The sequence below is a fragment of the Helianthus annuus genome, chromosome 12 (assembly GCF_002127325.2).
Source record: "Helianthus annuus cultivar XRQ/B chromosome 12, HanXRQr2.0-SUNRISE, whole genome shotgun sequence".
In the NCBI taxonomy this organism is placed as follows: domain Eukaryota; kingdom Viridiplantae; phylum Streptophyta; class Magnoliopsida; order Asterales; family Asteraceae; genus Helianthus; species Helianthus annuus.
The window spans coordinates 103883656-103901971 of NC_035444.2; positions in this window are offsets into that span (position 1 = coordinate 103883656).

Consider the following 18316-nt stretch of genomic DNA (forward strand, 5'->3'; position numbering starts at 1 on the left):
ACATAGTTTATCCTTGAGTATTTGCAATGTCGTTTCTTGTTTTTCACCCCAATCGAACATTTTATCCTTTTGAGTGAGTGAGGTTAGTAGTTAAGAATTTTTAAAAAAATTCTCAATGAATCTTCGATAGTATCCCGCGAAACCAAGAAATTGTCTTACTTCTGTTGGGGTTTTTGGAGTATTCCAGTTCTTTTTAGCTTCTATCTTAGCTGGGTCAACATGTATTCCGTTCTCGTTGACCACATGACCAATAAATTGCACCTCGCGAATCCATAATTCGCATTTTGAGAACTTGGCATTCAATTGTTCTTTCTTAAGCAACTCCAAAATAGTTCTCAAGTGTTGTTCGTGTTCCGCCTCTGTCCGTGAGTATATCAAAATGTCATTAATGAATACAATCACGAACTTGTCGGGATATGGCTTACATACTCGGTTCATCAAAGCCACGAATACGGTGGGGGCGTTTGTTAAGCCGGAAGGCATAACAAGGAACTCGTAACGCCCATAGCGAGTCCTAAACGCTGTCTTAGTAATGCTTTCCTCTTGAATCCTCAGCTGATGATATCCGGATCTTAGATCAATCTTGGAATAAAGGCTGGAACCTTGTAATTGATCGAACAAGTTGTCGATCCTCGGTAAAGGATACCGATTCTTGATAGTTAGCTTGTTTAGTTCTCTGTAATTGATGCACATCCGAAAGGTCCCATCTTTCTTCTTGACAAATAGCACCGAAGCTCCCCAAGGTGAGAAACTCGGTCTAATGAATCCTTTTTCAAGTAGCTCCTGAAGTTGAGTAGATAATTCCTGCATCTCTAAGGGCACCAGTCGATACGGAGCTTTCGCCACCGGTGCAGCTCCTGGCACTTGATCGATATGGCATTCCACGTGTCGTTGTGGAGGCAGTCCCGACAAGTCTTCTGAAAAGACTTTAGGGTATCCCCTTACCACAGGTATATCCTCCACCTTGCGCTCCTTGGCCTTCTTGTCAGCCACACGGGCAAGAAGGGCGATGCATCCTTTTTCTCAGACACCTTCAAGCCTTCATGCAATTAATAATTCGTAGGGGCATGTCCTGTTTCTCCCTGTGAAATAACAAATGTTCTCCATCGACCAGGGCGATGCAAATGATCTTCTCATGACATGTAATTTCGGCTCGATTGTCGGATAACTAGTCTATGTCAAAAAAAACTACGTCGCAATTGAATGGGTAAAATGCTCAATGTTAAATTTTTGTGCTCCAAGTTCGAGTGTGCATCCTTTAATGTCTTCTCCTGACTTAACTAATCTACCGTTGGCCAATCCTATGGAATGAGGGGGCGTCTAGCTTACTTGACTCTAGGCCAAGTATATTTTGAATTCTAAGGGGGAGAAACTAATACCGACACCGGTATCAAACAAAAAGGGTGCAGTGGGTCGGTTGGTAGGAAACGTATCAGTGACCCTTAATGACTTCACATGACTCTGCTAATTCCCCATTAATTAACTTTATAGGGTAAGGCATGTCTAACCTACATGACTCTAATTCATGTATAGGCTTAATATTTAGAGACACTAAGTTAAGCTGACGTTGGTATCCAAAGATTGATACATGCTGGTTGTAGAGTAGACCATACCCTTGGCAACATTGGGATTTTGTGGAGTATTCAGAGTTCTACCCATATACCCACTCATTCAATTGCTTGATTCATCCTTAGACATCCATCCTCATAGTGATCTCTTTGCCACAGTTAATACCTCCTTGTTCCTTCTTGAATATAACTAACTCATTGGTTTCCGTTTTGTGCCCAGTCTCACCACACTGTTACTCTTGGCACTTTTGCAAGTGCCCTCATGATGAAAGTTTCACTTATCTCTTTCAGGATTTTGGCAAGTTACTAGCATGCTTCTTGATGTCAGATTTGTATCTCAAGCCAAACCCCAAATGTAGCGCTCCGTGCGTTTGGATTCGGGTGTTACCTAGTATAAAACAATCTTTTAGAGATCGAAGAGGCATCGGGGGTAACCAGCTATGTTCACTCTAATCATAATCGAGTTCTAGAGTTCGGTTCCCAACCTTGGAATTTACCACTAGCGAGCAATACTATTCTTACGTAAGATCCTTGAGTTATTCCCACAATAACCTCTTTGTGGTATTACTCCCTATAGTTTGCACTTGGAGATTCCACCAAGTTATCGTCTCCCTCAACAGATGACTATTCGTTTACCAAATCGTTTACTTAGGAGTACATTTGCTAGCATGGTTAACTGACTTCATTGTCTTTATTTAGCGGACATAACTTATCGCACCTCTCGTATCGATGAAGTCTCGTGGCTTGTAATCCGGAGATGCTTTAGAATTTAAAATCTGGTGCGATTGCATCTCCAAGTGTGGCATTGCTACTCGTTCTCGTCCCATCAGAATTTAAACCACTTGAGCTGCCAGTAACTTCAGTACCATCACTAGTGTCGGCTCAACAACCTCATGTTGTGCAATTCCCCCAACCACACGTTGTTCCATAAAGACTCTAGTTTGACTTTAATAGTAGGGTGCTGATTAACTGCCCCTTTTTGGGCGTAGATTTTCTTTTTGATGCCATGTTATTTCTGATACATAGTATCAAAGGATCAAGACTTGTATTTGAACAGATTTAGCCTACTATGCGCCTAAGAATTATGAATGTAATTGGTCATGGAAATCTTAACATTGCATTGTTTATGCATGTTTGAACAATGATAACATGAATAAACGCACCCCAAAATGTGCAGTAACTCATGCATGTATTGACCATATGCCTAAGTGGGAAAAGAGGTAATTCGGTGAGGAGGAGAAACCAAATGGTCGTCTCCATCCTTACAGTATGTATTTCCTACCTTGTGGACCTCGACTGTCCCACGTAGGAAAATCCTTCGCCGCACTAACCCGGGTGACGAATACATTGATATCCCTTGAGCTCCACGAGCTCCAACAAAATTGTTATAATTTCCATTGAGGTCTAATAAAATGCAATGAAGGGGTTGTAGTATGGCTCATGCCATATCATCCCTTGGCATAAGACAAATTTCAAACGACAGAGTTCAATGTAATCATTTCCAATAGCTAAGTTAAGGTAAGGTGTCATAGACACCAAAGAACCAGCCCATGTACAAGAATTCCGAGAATGTTGAGGAGAATCCTCCATGTGTGGACAACGAATTTTTGTTTACTTTCGACGACTAGTCTCAAACGACTCGTGTTATGGATCGAATGTGATGTGCGAATAATACGTGTGATCTTCCTGTATCATAGAGTGTTATAGTAACCATTCCGGTTAGCGTTCTACTAGATAAAAACTTGAACAACTTAAGAATTTTCAAATGGATTAGTGATCATTAGCTTGACCCGCAGAGCCCACCAGGATTTCCATACACTACAAGTTGTTATTAAGTGGGCCCCGTTATAATAAAATATCTTGCATGGTCACCCTAGCATTCTCTCGTTCAAGCAGACGATCGGTCAAAGAGAGGACACTATTGTCTATATACCTTCAACATAGGGGGGACCTTCATGATGGCCCACGTGCTAATGCTCGTTGTCATTATTCGTGAAGGGCACAATGTTAGCCGAAATAGAAATAAAATAATTCGTAATAATAACAACTGGAGGGGCACCTTCAAGATGAGTACTTCATCTTCCTTGTTTGGGCAAGAGTGTTATCAATCACGATTAGTATGAGCCTCAGGGACCTCGTCCCACTAGTAGAGTTGTTGTCCAAGGCCACCACCTCTGCCTCGTCGTCTCTACTGAAGGCAGACTTATAACCATCCGAGGGAAAACAAACATCTTCCATGGGATCAATGCCTTAGGATCTCACTCAGGAACCACATCCGCCATAAGCTTCGTAAAAGATGCGAGGTAGTTATTCTCATCGCGTGAGTCAAATGTAGTAATAGAATTCGTAGTCGAAGGTATTTTCGTCATGGCAAAATATTCTGTACAACATATATATATATATATTATATATCAATATATATATATAATCACTAAATCTCATGTTTTTTTTGTTTCTCGTGTTTCACATGTAATCCTTAATGTTTTCAAGTCTATTCCTCATAGACTAACCATGTATTGATCCTTCTTTGTTATTTATGATTAAGCTCGCGTGATAGATCCTCATGTTATCGTGACACAATGAACACCTTTTTTTCATTTTTGTCATACTTTTGAAATCACTTTCGTAATGTTATTGACTTTGTTTTCATGTGAGCCCTTGGTGATTGTAGACCAAACTTTGTAAAGTTTTTACTCGGTTCACTATAATCGGAGCTCTGATACCAATCTGTCACACCCAGCTAGTTGCGGAAGCGTATTGTGTGCGACGTAAGAAAGGTAATCATTGCATCCAAATGATTAAACATAATAAACCACAACGATGCCATAGATATATTGTTTGCAAACCAAGTTTCCAACATAGTTTTCTAGTTTCTACAACGTTCACAAATGTTAACCAAAACATAGTTATATTACACGACACAAAAGATAGTTTTTGAATAAAACATAGTGAGGTTCTGTCCCCTATATACCCATACGAAGTTGGGAAATAAAAGACAAACCCTCCAAAACCGGCTATCGTTGTCATAGACTTTCCCGTTCCCCGTAGTGTATCACCGACTCAAGACTTGTTTCCTGAAATACATGTAGTTTTAAAAAGTCAACAAAAGTTGAGCGAGTTCATGCAGTTAGTGTTATCATATGAAATCTTTGTATTCTTGTAATGAAATCCCGGTATGTTAATAGCATTCATGGAGATTAAGGATCTATCAGTGGGTATCGAGCCCCCTGACATTATGTACCATAAGTACGTAACCAACCCGAGACAACTTTGACATTTTTGGGATCACAAAAGCACTCCAGGGTATACCAACCAGTAGTAGAGCGTGTCTCAAGCTCAATAGATCTACACCTTTTGCACCTTGGTCACTAAGTGATTAATGCTTACTATGTTATCATCCTACTTATGTAATTAATCATGTTATCATCTAAACCCATAGCTAACATACCCATAGTTTTGACATGTATTTCCCCTCGTCTGTTTTAAAATAAAACATTGAAATCATTGAAAGGAGGGACATGAACTCACAAGTTTGCGTTCCTGTATGTAATACCATAGTGAGCGTCCATACGTGTGATTAACCTACATGTGTACTGACTTTATTAGACACTAGGTCTTATCGGACCTCGTACAAGTTGTTCATCTTGAATTCTTTATTATGTTATCGCTTGTCATCTTTGGAACAACTTTGTATTTTTAGAGCGTTGGTAGTTTACTCGCTCGATTGTTATATATATTGAATTTATAGGTGTATACATGTATTCTATGTGTATTGAATTATGTGTGAACGGGCTTCGCCCTTCACATGTCCTCGTGCCGCGCACGCATGTCATTGAGCCTTTGCTCATGTCATTGGGCCGAGCCCATGTCATCTATGTTATTGAGCCTAACCCATGTTTTAATGTTATTGGGCCTAACCCATGTTTTAATGTTATTGTTTCGAGCCCATATCTTTTATGTCATTGGGCCGAGCCTATGTTTTCTTGTCATTGGGCATTGGCCCATGTACTTTAGTAATTTGGGCCCTAGCCCTTGTATTTTTGCAATTTGGGCCTACCCCAAAAGTTTTGTCATTGGGCCTTGGCTCATGTATCATCATGAGTCCATTTTTGATAGTCTTGCATTTTTGTATTTTTCAACTTTCCAAATTTTGTTATTGGTAGTATATATATTAATTCGGTGTCTAAATATATATATATTTCTTGTGTCAATGAAACCCAAGTGTCGCAGTAATCTTCTCGTGATGACGCTATGCCCCCTTGTCATCGGTGACGGTATATATTCTTTTATTTACCGAAATAAGTTATGTATCCTACTTGTCGGCTTGAATTATACATTATTTCGTAAGAATATATTTTTGTGGGCTCGCACGTTGTCCGATTTGTTCACTCGTCCGTGTATCCGTTTAAGGATATGTTATAGATACGATCTATGTTTATCCATTTTGTAGCATTCCTTTGGTATCTAGTGGACTTTGGTGTACATGTATACATGTGTTATTTTCTACTTGTTTTCTTTCAAGTGTCTTCATGATATGTATTTGTGTATTTTCACTTGTATATTGTATTTAGTGTTTTGACATGTATTACTCTAATATTAATACATACAAATAATATACAAGTATCATACACCAAAGAGTACTTTTAAATATATATTTTTTACCAAAAATTATATTTGCACATGATTATATTTTTCATCCATTTATACTTGTAAATATATATATATATATATATATATATATATGAGTTTATAAAATCTCTTGGATGATTAGAGCTTTACCCTTTGTATCAAGACTTCCTCAATGAAGATTAAGAACACTAATCGCGCTTAACATTGTTAATCACCCTTTAATCCCATTTTTAATCGCGATTAGATTTTTAGAAAAATTCGTCATAGTTTCCCCTAAACTATGACGTTTCCCACGTTTCCAAAACACGTTTAATCCATGTTTAAACCCATAATCATAATCAAATATTCAAATCAAGTTTCATTACAACAACTTTGCATGCATGATTTATACACTTTTCCTCCTTATTTCCATGGACTTTTATAAGTATATTTTTAACAACTTGGTTAAAAATAATGAAGTCTTCACATATTTATTAGGACTTTAAAGACGCCATTTTTATTTTATTTTCAAATCAAAATCTTCTCTTTAAACCACTTTGTTTACTAAACTTTTAGGATGCTCATAATAAAAATCATGGTGGTTATTATTTATAAAAATCACTTATGTGTAATAAATCATTTTTAAGTTGTAGTAAAGTTCATGGATCATGAGGTTGATGATCTTGTTTAGATTTAAACATTACCATGTTTAAATCATCATTGACATTCTTAATCATACAAGATCACCCACTTAAATAACTTACTTTAACATAATCATCATAATTATGCTAACTAGCTAACACTAATCTAATAAATCAACACATAATATAGTTATATTTAGTGTTTATTAGCTTTGAGATTAGGGTTTTTGGTGTGATTTTTTTTAGTCTTTAAGATTATCAACTTGTACTTTAGTAATCTACTCGTAATATGAAGCTTAAAAATGGTGATTAGAAGACTTACAATATTTCACAATCTAGACAAGAAAATAAGAAGATGTTTAAGATCCAAAATGCTCCTAATAAAGCTCCTAGTTTAACCCATGTGTGGATGATCTTGTAAGGCTAGATTATGTGAAAAATAAGAAGTAAATGAAGATTTTGAAGGTGGTTTAATGGGGGATGATGGTTGCCATGAATGAGGATGAATATGGAGGAGTTTTTGGTGTGTTTCAAAAGTGTTGAAAAAAATAAATAATGGAGTGAAATGTTGGTATAAAAAAACATGGTGTTATAATAAACAAATATATCAAGACTATGCCTCCAATCTTCACATATCAAGCAAAAATATGGTGGGTGGGACCCACCTAGATTTCATAATTAATGAGGGGGGGGGGTGTGGGTGAAGTCTATAATTTTTTTTTTATAAAAAAAAGTCTTAAAATCTAGATATTTACGTGATTAAATAAAGTATGGTGTTTAGGGGTTAATTGCACCATTAAGGGGCAATTAGGGATTCTGAATGTTAATCGACCTTAACTAGTTCACTAAACTAGTAAAAATTGCATTTTGATGCTTTAGATGCTTTTCGTTTGGTCGTCGGCTAGTTTACAGTACTTTTGCGTCGTACCGACGAAACTTTGTCGCAAGTTGTTATCCCACCGTCAAGCGATGTATGAAGTGATTTCGAGTTCCAAATTAAGCTTAACTAGTTCACTAGCTTCTTCGTTTGGTTGTTTTGTGACAAAAATACAGCGTACTAGTCTTTCGGGTCGATAACGGACTAGTTATATGAATAGCGATATAATACCGGAAGCTTATAATTTTGGACCCTACAATGATATTCCTAATGTGTAAGAGACTTAGGCAAACATGACATTTGATTGTCAAGAACTCTTACTATCAGTCTTGGACCCCGAGACTACTACACACACTCTATGATGGATGATGGATGGTGGTGGTGGATGTGGGTGTTGTGATGGTGGTGGAGTGTGGGTGAAGTGGGAGAGATGTGGTTTATCAAGGGATGCCTTTGAAGTGAACCAAGCACCTCTATTTATAGCCTGCACAAAAGCCCGGACACGGCCCCGTGTCCATCCACTTTCTCTTTCTTCATTAATTGCAGTTTGTCTTTATTAGCTCCACACGCCCCCGTGTCCGCTGGGCATGGCCCCGTGTGAAGAAGCGTATCTGTACTATCAAGATTTACTTGGATTCTGTGAATCTTAGCATTGACCACGGCCGTGTTGAGCTGGGCACGCCCCCGTGTTGGGAAATAGAAGCTTCTACAACTTTGTCTTTTCTGTAGACACGTGAGCATGTCCCCGTGTCCGCTGGGCACATGGCGTGTTTAGCCTTCTGATCTCTTGTTTTTGCTTGGGAAGATGCTGCCGAGGGGTCGGGCATGCCACGTTTATTTCTTTTCTTGTATTTATGTTAGATTTAGCTACATTTTTGCTTCTTTTGTTCATTTACGCTCTTTTAATCCTGAAAATACAAAAGGAAGACAAAAGCACACTTTTTCCAACATTAGTACTAAAAAAAGGTTAGTTTATGCCTCATTTGATGTAATTTATATGTTGCATTTTACACACATCAAATACCCCCACACTTGAATATTTGTTTGTCCTCAAGAAAAACTCTTTTTAATGTGGCTTACACACCCAAATGGAATGGGTAGAAGAGAAGTTTTTGGGCTTGTCTTGAGTGTCGGGATTCCAAGATCTTTATTAGGTTTTATTTTAAAGCTATTTACAATCCTATTCGTTATGATTTATTTAGAACGTTTCATAAGAGAAATTACTTATTTGGGCATAACATGCCTCTTTAAAATTCCATTTATATACAAGTTCACATACCTCACGGAAGATCACTCAACACTCGGCCGAAGATGTATTTTGGTGAAAGACTCGAGACCGGCATGGAACTTACTTCTACCATATGCTTGCCAAGCAATCAATCCTCCTCCTTTTTAACTAAAAACCTTTGTAAATATCAAGAGGACTTGGGGAAGGGTTAGGCTTGGGTTAAAGGTAGGTGGTTTTGGGTTAATGGATAGTAGAAAAGGGCGAAAGGCGTAAAAAGCGTCGGTCTTCGTAAAACTTTTTATTTTTTGTGACTTTTTATTCAAACGTGTCACACCCCCAAAATCCACCTGCGGAGTATCACCGCTAGGGAGCGTGACTGACCAGGATCAAGCCACCGTTTATATCAAACATAGCATTTAATAACAACCATAGACATAATTGATGTTCAAAACCAAACATTGTATATGTAGCGGAAGCATTTAAGTAAAACCCAAACATAAGTGTTTAGTAAGCATTCAGGAATCCTTGTCCACAACGACCTGCTCCTCCTTGTGCAAGCTCCATAAAGTACCTAAGGTCCTGCAAGGCATGCAACAAATAATCAACAAACTAGTTGAGCGAGTTCACAGAAAGTACATGCGTAATAGTAGGTTCATAAGTATCAAGTGGCTCTACTGGGCCAGTATAGGTTTCTATTGGTGGGGGCTTCCCATGTCATTAATCCACTAGACTATGCGTAACCATAAGTGTTCTTCTCAACCGAGAACAGTAATACGTACAAGTTTACGCAGGATTTACGTAAGTATCCTTCACAACCGAGGATAGGGTACGTGGGGGTTTACGTAGGTTCTAGGTAAGTGCCTGACACAACCGAGGCAGTAGTGAGTATCTGTTCACGCAGGTTTTACGTGAGTATCCTTCACAACCGAGGATAGCGAGTAGCATAAGTGTACATAGGTTTTACGTACGTGTCCTGCACAACCGAGGACGATGGTATGGTAGTCTAGTAATGGTATCCGAATGAATCTATTCAACCTTAACAATCCAACCCAATTCCCAACCCGGGAATCCCATGCCTTGGCTGTGTGAACTCACCTTGGTTTGCTCGGCAGGTACACAAAGAGTATAGATAAGCTAGTAAATGGTCAATCACGTCCTATCAGGTGTTGACTAAGGTAATACACGTATGCATCACGTAAGTTAACACGTTACTATCACGTATAAATCATGGCAACGTTTGACAGTTAAGCAATACATACAACTTGTACGGTTTAAACAAGTAAGCCCAAAGCTATCCGGCCCAACATGTGTGCGTTCCCCATAAAGCCCGGCCCAAATAATCATAACAATTCAATAACGAGTCGGCCCAATTAACTATACATGAGTGACTTGTGATCCAATAACATAAGCGGCCCAAATCATATAACACATATGTGACTTGTGCGGTTAATGTAGCCTTGTACGTCCAGGTCGGCTTGTGCGGTCTTATCAGCTTGTGCGACCGGACGTTGTGTGCTCCAACTAAAATGTGCGGTTGACAGTTTGGGCCATTCGGCCCAACAGTGATTTAAGAGCCATTACTCGTGCGATCCAATACACACCTGGCCCAGTCCAGCATGCATGGCAGCTTGTGCGATCCACGCCTGTTGTGCGACCGTGCATGCCAAACATCTTGTGCGACCAGGCGATTTGGGCTTGTGCGTTTGGGCCCTGGACTTCTAAGGCCCAACTGTTAAACGACATTCCCCTTGTGCGACTGGGTAATGCCTTGTGCGACTGGTTCAGCTTGTGTGATCGAACCAGTTTGTGCGAGTGGCTTGTGTGATTCAGCCTAGTTGTGCGATTGGTTAACAACTTTCCATGAATTAAGCAATCAGTTACAAATCTTATAACAGTTACCAATTTTATCTCAACCAATCAACAAAATTTCCAACATACGTTTACCCTAATGCCGATCAAACAAGCCTTTTCATCATGAATTCGTATGAATCTTAATTCAAACATAAACACTAATTTATCAAGAACATAAACAATATATTCATCATCTTATCAAATCGTGTGATATGGTTCAATTAGCATGCATATTAATTCAACAGTTGTGCACCTCATCCGCATATAAACACATATCAAACGATTAACAACATCCAATCATAACAAATCAATCCGAGAACTAACATATCAACCTAATCGGATCGGCCCTAGTTTAATATCACATACACAAGTCTAACCGGTATAGTCTAGCATGGAATCATATCATCGATCAATAAGAAGGTAAATAACAACACACTAACCGTAGTGTAAAGGGTGATCCGATTCAAGAATGATATCCGAGAGGAAGAGAAGTGATGGCCGTCGAGTTCCAAAGCAAACGAGAGAGAGAAAGGTCTAGGGTTCTTGGTGTGTGTTCTTGTGTTTTGTAACAAATGAGAACAACCAAGTCCCTAAGGTGTTTACACGGTATAGAGGGGTGGGCCGGCCCTTACATGGGCTGCCCTATTGGTCCGCGTACAAGGTGTAAAGCCCAATGGCTTTGTGCGATCAAGTGTAGGTGTGTGTGTTGTGCGATCGGGTTAATACATGCATACATACGTTACCTCATGCACTCAATAACAAAACATTCATTAAATCCAATCATATAATTTAGTTCACATATGCACGTAGCGTTACACAAAGTAAGTCTAAAGTTCGAGTTGTCACATTATCCCCAACTAATTGGAAATTTCGTCCCGAAATTTGGTATGCACTCACTGAGGAAGCTAGGTAAACTGTATTGTTCACTGATTTTCCTGGGGTGTCACATCCTCCACCCGTTGATCTGGAATTTCGTCCCGAAATTCCGAAGTAGTAGCTTCAGCCTCAGCAGTGGTTGTACTGTTCGCGAACAATTGGGGGTACTTTTCTGTCATCCTGTCTTCGCGTTCCCAGGTGTACTCTGGGCCACGTTTGGAGTTCCAACGTACTCGAACAAGAGGGATTCTCTTGTTTTTGAGGACCTTCACATCCCGGTCCGTGATTTCAACTGGTTCCTCGACGAACTGCAACCGCTCGTCAATAGTGAGTTCTTTAAAAGGAATGATGAGGGTTTCATCTGATAGGCACTTCTTTAGGTTTGACACATGAAAGACATTGTGAACTGCCCCGAGTTCAGCTGGTAGGTTCAACTTGTAGGCTACTTTGCCTATCTTCTCAATGATTTCGAACGGTCCGACGTACCGCGGATTTAGTTTGCCCCTTTTGCCAAAACGTACCACACCCTTCCAGGGTGAGACTTTCAATAATACCCGGTCCCCGACCTGAAATTCCAAAGGCTTTCTACGCTTGTCCACGTAGGCTTTCTGACGGTCGCGTGCTGCCGCCATGCGTTGTCGTATCTGTGCTATCTTTTCTGTGGCGTCCACTACAATCTCTGGACCCGTAATCTGACTATCCCCCACCTCTGCCCAACAGAGAGGTGACCGGCATTTACGTCCGTACAATGCCTCGAATGGAGCGGCTTGTATGCTGGTGTGATAACTATTATTATACGAGAACTCCACCAAAGGGAGGTGTTTTTCCCAGCCGTTGCCGAAGTCTATAACGCATGCCCTAAGCATGTCTTCAAGTGTTTGAATCGTTCGCTCAGACTGCCCATCCGTCTGAGGGTGATATGCTGTGCTCATGTCTAATCGTGAGCCGAAAGATTTATGCATCGCTTGCCATAGCTCTGACGTGAATCGTGCATCACGATCCGAAATGATGGATGTGGGCACTCCGTGCCTCGAAACAACTTCCTTAAGGTAGATGTCTGCGAGAGTGGAGAACTTATCCATTTCCTTTATAGGTAGGAAGTGTGCAGACTTGGTGAGTCGATCCACGATCACCCATATAGTATCATTCCCTCGCTGGGATCTAGGTAGGCCTGTAATGAAATCCATGGAAATTTCTTCCCATTTCCACTGCGGTATCTTGGGCTGCTGAAGTAGACCCGCTGGTTTCTGATATTCAACCTTGACTCTCGCACAGGTCAAGCATTTTCCAACGTACGTAGCAATGTGGGCCTTCATACTAGGCCACCAATAAGTAGTGCTGATGTCGTGGTACATTTTGTCCGACCCTGGATGTACCGAGTAGCGAGACTTGTGTGCTTCATCCATCACAAGTTCGCGTAGACCGCCATAAAGTGGGACCCAAATACGCCTCGTTACATAGTAGGCGCCGTCTGCCTTCTGTTCCATTTGCTGTCGTGAGCCGCGTAAGGCTTCAGCCTTGACGTTTTCGGGCTTCAATGCTTCTATCTGAGCATTTCGTATCTGTGTAGGAAGGCTAGACTGAATTGTAAGCTGTAGCGCTCGCACACGCCTAGGCAAAGTGTCCTTCCGACTGAGGGCATCAGCCACAACGTTGGCTTTGCCGGGATGGTACTTGATGGCGCATTCGTAATCGTTCAGTAGTTCAACCCATCGTCGTTGACGCATGTTCAAATCCTTCTGCTTAAGAATATGCTCGAGACTCCTGTGATCGGTGTAAATCGTGCACCTGGTACCGTACAGGTAGTGTCGCCATATCTTAAGCACGAAAACAACAGCTCCCAGCTCTAAATCGTGCGTCGTGTAGTTCCGTTCGTGAACCTTGAGTTGACGTGAAGCGTAAGCAATAACCTTGTCACGCTGCATTAACACACATCCAAGTCCCCGAATGGATGTATCACAATAAACCACAAAGTCGTCTGTGCCCTCTGGCAGAGAGAGGATAGGTGCGCTGCAAAGTCTATCCTTTAAGTGCTGAAAAGCAGTCTCCTGGGGTTCTCCCCAGCGATAGGTAACACCCTTTTGTGTTAGTAGCGTAAGCGGTTGAGCAATCTTCGAAAAGTCTTTAATAAACCGTCTGTAGTAACCCGCCAAACCCAAGAATTGGCGTATTTCCGTTGGCGTTCGTGGTGCAGGCCAGTTCCTGATCGAGTCTACCTTGGATGGATCCACATGGATCCCATCCTTGTTTACTACGTGGCCTAAGAAATGGACTTCACGAAGCCAGAAGTCGCATTTCGAAAACTTAGCGTACAGCTGTTCCTTCCGAAGGAGTTCCAAAATAAGACGAAGATGTTGCTCGTGTTCCTCCTGACTCTTGGAGTAGATCAGAATGTCGTCGATGAATACTATGACGAATTTGTCGAGATAGGGTTTGCACACCCTGTTCATAAGATCCATAAATACGGCAGGCGCATTCGTTAACCCGAACGGCATGACAAGAAACTCGTAGTGACCGTAACGAGTTCTGAAGGCTGTCTTGGAGACGTCCTCATCCCGGACTCTCAGCTGATGGTATCCTGACCTCAGGTCTATCTTCGAATAGTAACACGACCCTTGCAACTGGTCGAATAAGTCGTCTATGCGTGGAAGAGGATAACGGTTCTTCACCGTCACCTTGTTGAGTTCACGGTAGTCGATGCACATTCTGAACGTACCGTCTTTCTTTTTCACAAATAGTACTGGAGCTCCCCAAGGCGAAGAGCTTGGACGAATGAAGCCCTTTTCCAAGAGCTCTTGTAGCTGCTTTGACAGTTCCTCCAGTTCTGATGGAGCTAGACGATATGGTGCGCGAGCTATGGGTGCTGCTCCTGGAGCGAGTTCGATTTGAAATTCAACCTGACGATGAGGCGGTAAGCCAGGTAAGTCTTCAGGGAACACCTGAGGGTAGTCACGTACAATTGGAATATCCTCCAATTTCTTCTCTTTCACTGATGCATCTGAAACAAGTGCCAAGATGGCGGTGTGACCCTTTCGCAGACACTTCTGAGCCTTCAAGAAAGAAATGATGCCAACCACAGCACCACTCTTGTCGCCTTGAACTTCTAGAGGTTCCTGACCAGAACGTGGAATACGAATAATCTTCTCGCTGCATAAGATCTCTGCCTGGTGTTGAGATAGCCAATCCATCCCAATCACGACGTCGAAACTACCCAAAACTATGGGAATGAGATCGATAGTGAAAGCATGACCGGCTAGGATAAGATTATAACCCTGAACTACGTGCGTGGCTTCTAGACTTTTACCGTTAGCTAACTCTACTACATGTTTGGTGGGTAAAAGTGTTGGTGCACGTTTTAGTAGTTGACACATTTTCACAGACATATAGCTTGTATCCGCACCCGAATCAAACAAAACAGTAATGTAAATATTGTCGAGGAGAAACTTACCCATAACTACGTTGGGATCGTTCACTGCGTCGCCTCGACCTAGTACGAATGCACGTCCCCTAGCCTCGTTGCCATTATTGTTGTTGTTCCCACCGTTGTTATTGTTGCCATTGCCCTGGTTGTTATGGTTGTTGTTCTGGTTCCTGTTTAACTGAGGACAGTGCCTTTTGAAGTGACCTTCTGCCCCACACTGAAAGCATACTTTGTTGCCCTGTTGCTGATGCTGCTGTGCTTGTGGCTGCTGCTGGTTCTGGTTCGCAGGACGAGGGCTTCTACAATCCTTAGCCTCATGACCCATCTTGAGGCATCTTTGACAGCGACCCTTGTTACACTGGCCACCGTGGTGTCTACCGCAGTTGTTGCACTTTGGAAGGTTCCGTCGATATCCGCCCTGCCTGTGACTACCTGAAGAATGCTGACTGGGACTCTGATAACTGTCAGTCTTCCGCTGCTGGGCCTGAGACTGAACTGTAGCTGATCCCTTGCTGGAATCTCCATCCCATTTTCTCTTATTGTCACTGGGAGTAGCAGGAGTAACTGAAGTAGTAACGGTAGCAGTAGCGCTGATACGTTTAGGCAGTTTGTTCTGATCCACTGCCTGGTCTGTGATGCGGTGAGCGAGACGTTGAATCTCCTGGATGTTATCAAGATTAGCCGAAGTAACATGGCTCTAGATCTCTGGCGCTAACCCCTTGAGATACATCTCGATGCGCTTGTATGGAGGGTCTACCATAGTTGGGCACAGCACGGCTAGCTCATTAGACCGTTTAGTATACGCTTCAATCTCTGACCCAACCATTTTCAGGTTATACAGCTCGTCTTCCAGCTTGTGAATATCTTCACGAGTACAATATTCCCTCTTGATAAGTTCCTTAAAATCGTTCCAGGGTGTGGCGTTAGCAGCTGCCAACCCAAGAATCTGCACCTGCGCATTCCACCAGGTTAGCGCGATTCCTTCCAAGGTGCCGGTGGCATACTTGACCTTGCGAGCCTCAGGGCACTCGCACATCTCGAATACTGACTCTAGCTTCTCGAACCAGTGGAGGAGTCCAACTGCTCCTTCAGTGCCACTAAAGGTACTTGGACGACAGTCCATGAAGTTCTTGAAAGTGCAGACAGGTTGCTGCGCGTGTTGACCTGCTTGAGCAGCTGCAAGTGCCGCAGCAACTTGAGCTTGAACGAGAGCCTCTAGCTGGGCTTGTGTCATGTTAATTCTTCCAGACATGATCTTCATAGTAAAAAGTAACGTGAGTGAGAGTGGTTCGCGAGTAGGGCGATGACAGAAAAGTGTAAGCACATAGGGATTCTCATGCTATAGTATCATGTGTATCTAAACGTAATGCGAGCAAAGTTCTAAGCAGTTCTAGCAAATAGGCAATAAACATAAACCTTATTACCTAGGATGTCGAGTCTTGCACGTGGAGCGAAGCGTCGTTGTGGATCGTTGAGAGCACTGTTCTGGTTATAGTCTGGTTTTAATAAAAACGTTTTCCCATATTAAAACCAAGTTCTCTATAACCAATGGCTCTGATACCAATCTGTCACACCCCCAAAATCCACCTGCGGAGTATCACCGCTAGGGAGCGTGACTGACCAGGATCAAGCCACCGTTTATATCAAACATAGCATTTAATAACAACCATAGACATAATTGATGTTCAAAACCAAACATTGTATATGTAGCGGAAGCATTTAAGTAAAACCCAAACATAAGTGTTTAGTAAGCATTCAGGAATCCTTGTCCACAACGACCTGCTCCTCCTTGTGCAAGCTCCATAAAGTACCTAAGGTCCTGCAAGGCATGCAGCAAATAATCAACAAACTAGTTGAGCGAGTTCACAGAAAGTACATGCGTAATAGTAGGTTCATAAGTATCAAGTGGCTCTACTGGGCCAGTATAGGTTTCTATTGGTGGGGGCTTCCCATGTCATTAATCCACTAGACTATGCGTAACCATAAGTGTTCTTCTCAACCGAGAACAGTAATACGTACAAGTTTACGCAGGATTTACGTAAGTATCCTTCACAACCGAGGATAGGGTACGTGGGGGTTTACGTAGGTTCTACGTAAGTGCCTGACACAACCGAGGCAGTAGTGAGTATCTGTTCACGCAGGTTTTACGTGAGTATCCTTCACAACCGAGGATAGCGAGTAGCATAAGTGTACATAGGTTTTACGTACGTGTCCTGCACAACCGAGGACGATGGTATGGTAGTCTAGTAATGGTATCCGAATGAATCTATTCAACCTTAACAATCCAACCCAATTCCCAACCCGGGAATCCCATGCCTTGGCTGTGTGAACTCACCTTGGTTTGCTCGGCAGATACACAAAGAGTATAGATAAGCTAGTAAATGGTCAATCACGTCCTATCATGGTTATAATACAAGTCAGGTGTTGACTAAGGTAATACACGTATGCATCACGTAAGTTAACACGTTACTATCACGTATAAATCATGGCAACGTTTGACAGTTAAGCAATACATACAACTTGTACGGTTTAAACAAGTAAGCCCAAAGCTATCCGGCCCAACATGTGTGCGTTCCCCATAAAGCCCGGCCCAAATAATCATAACAATTCAATAACGAGTCGGCCCAATTAACTATACATGAGTGACTTGTGATCCAATAACATAAGTGGCCCAAATCATATAACACATATGTGACTTGTGCGGTTAATGTAGCCTTGTACGTCCAGGTCGGCTTGTGCGGTCTTATCAGCTTGTGCGACCGGACGTTGTGTGCTCCAACTAAAATGTGCGGTTGACAGTTTGGGCCATTCGGCCCAACAGTGATTTAAGAGCCATTACTCGTGCGATCCAATACACACCTGGCCCAGTCCAGCATGCATGGCAGCTTGTGCGATCCACGCCTGTTGTGCGACCGTGCATGCCAAACATCTTGTGCGACCAGGCGATTTGGGCTTGTGCGTTTGGGCCCTGGACTTCTAAGGCCCAACTGTTAAACGACATTCCCCTTGTGCGACTGGGTAATGCCTTGTGCGACTGGTTCAGCTTGTGTGATCGAACCAGTTTGTGCGAGTGGCTTGTGTGATTCAGCCTAGTTGTGCGATTGGTTAACAACTTTCCATGAATTAAGCAATCAGTTACAAATCTTATAACAGTTACCAATTTTATCTCAACCAATCAACAAAATTTCCAACATACGTTTACCCTAATGCCGATCAAACAAGCCTTTTCATCATGAATTCGTATGA